Source organism: Phocoena phocoena, chromosome 12 (assembly GCF_963924675.1).
Source record: "Phocoena phocoena chromosome 12, mPhoPho1.1, whole genome shotgun sequence".
Taxonomy (NCBI): domain Eukaryota; kingdom Metazoa; phylum Chordata; class Mammalia; order Artiodactyla; family Phocoenidae; genus Phocoena; species Phocoena phocoena.
In genome coordinates this window covers 85653800-85655060 of record NC_089230.1, presented here as the reverse complement: position 1 = coordinate 85655060, position 1261 = coordinate 85653800, and the positions used below count along the sequence as shown (strand labels likewise).

Genomic DNA, 1261 nt, shown 5'->3' with positions numbered 1-1261 from the left:
TAAGATGTGACAAAGTGAGAGAGTGGCATGGACATATATACACTACGAAACGTAAAATAAATAGCTAGTGGGAAGCAGCCACAAGAGGGAAGAGATATGGGTACATATGTATATGTATAACTGATTCACTTTGTTATAAAGCAGAAACTAACACACCATTGTAAAGCAATTATACTCCAATAAAGATGTAATAAAAAAACAAAAAGGCAAGCTAGTGCTCACTTCGGCAGCACATACACTAAAATTGGAATGAGGGCTTCCCTGGTGGTGCAGTTGTTAAGAATCTGCCTGCCAATGCAGGGGATACGGGTTTGAACCCTTGTACGGGAAGATCCCACATGATGTGGAGCAGCTGAGCCGTGTGCCACAACTACTGAGCCTGAGCTCTAGAGCCCGTGAGCCACGGCTACTGAAGCCCGTAAGCCTAGAGCCCATTGTCTGCAACAAGAGAAGCCACCACAATGAGAAACCCGTGCACCACAACGAAGAGTAGCCCCCTCTCGCCACAACTAGAGAAAACCAGCATGCAGCAACGGAAACTCAACACAGCCTAAATAAATAAATAAACAAATAAATAAATTTATTAAAAGATAAATAAATAAAATAAAATTGCAATGATACAGAGAAGATTAGCATGGCCCCTACACAAGGATGATGCACAAATTCATGAAGTGTTCCATATTTTTCTGGGAATGTAAACTGGTACAAACATTATGGAGAACAGCATGGAAGTTCCTTAAAATACTAATACATAATACATATACATAAAACATAATACATATGTGGCACATATGTACAGTGGAATATTACTCAGCCATAAAAAGAAAGGAAATTGAGTTATTTGTAGTGTGGTGGTTGGACCTAGAGACTGTCCTACAGAGTGAAGTCACAAAGAGAAAAACAAATACCACATTCTAGCAGATATATATGGAATCTAAAAAAAAAAAAACAGACATAGAGAATGGAATTGAGGACCCGGGGAGTGGTAAGGGTAAGCTGGGACGAAGTGAGAGAGTGGCATGGACATATATACACTACCAAATGTAAAATAGATAGCAAGTGCGAAGCAGCTGCATAGCACAGGGAGATCAGCTCAGTGCTTTGTGACCACCTAGAGGGGTGGGATAGGGAGGGTGGGAGGGAGATGCAAGAGGGAGGCGATATGGGGATATATGTATACATATAGCTGGTTCTGTTTGTTATACAGCAGAAACTAACACAACATTGTAAAGCAATTATACTCTGATAAAGAGGTTAAAAA

The 1261-nt window shown here is 40.4% G+C and overlaps 1 non-coding gene across 1 annotated transcript; it reads left to right on the top strand.

Moving 5' to 3' along the window:
• The first annotated feature begins 580 nt into the window (after nt 1–580).
• On the top strand, nt 581–686 carry LOC136132373 (U6 spliceosomal RNA). The gene has a single exon (XR_010656453.1). It is a non-coding gene; the product is annotated as a U6 spliceosomal RNA (small nuclear RNA).
• Nucleotides 687–1261: the final 575 nt, after the last annotated feature.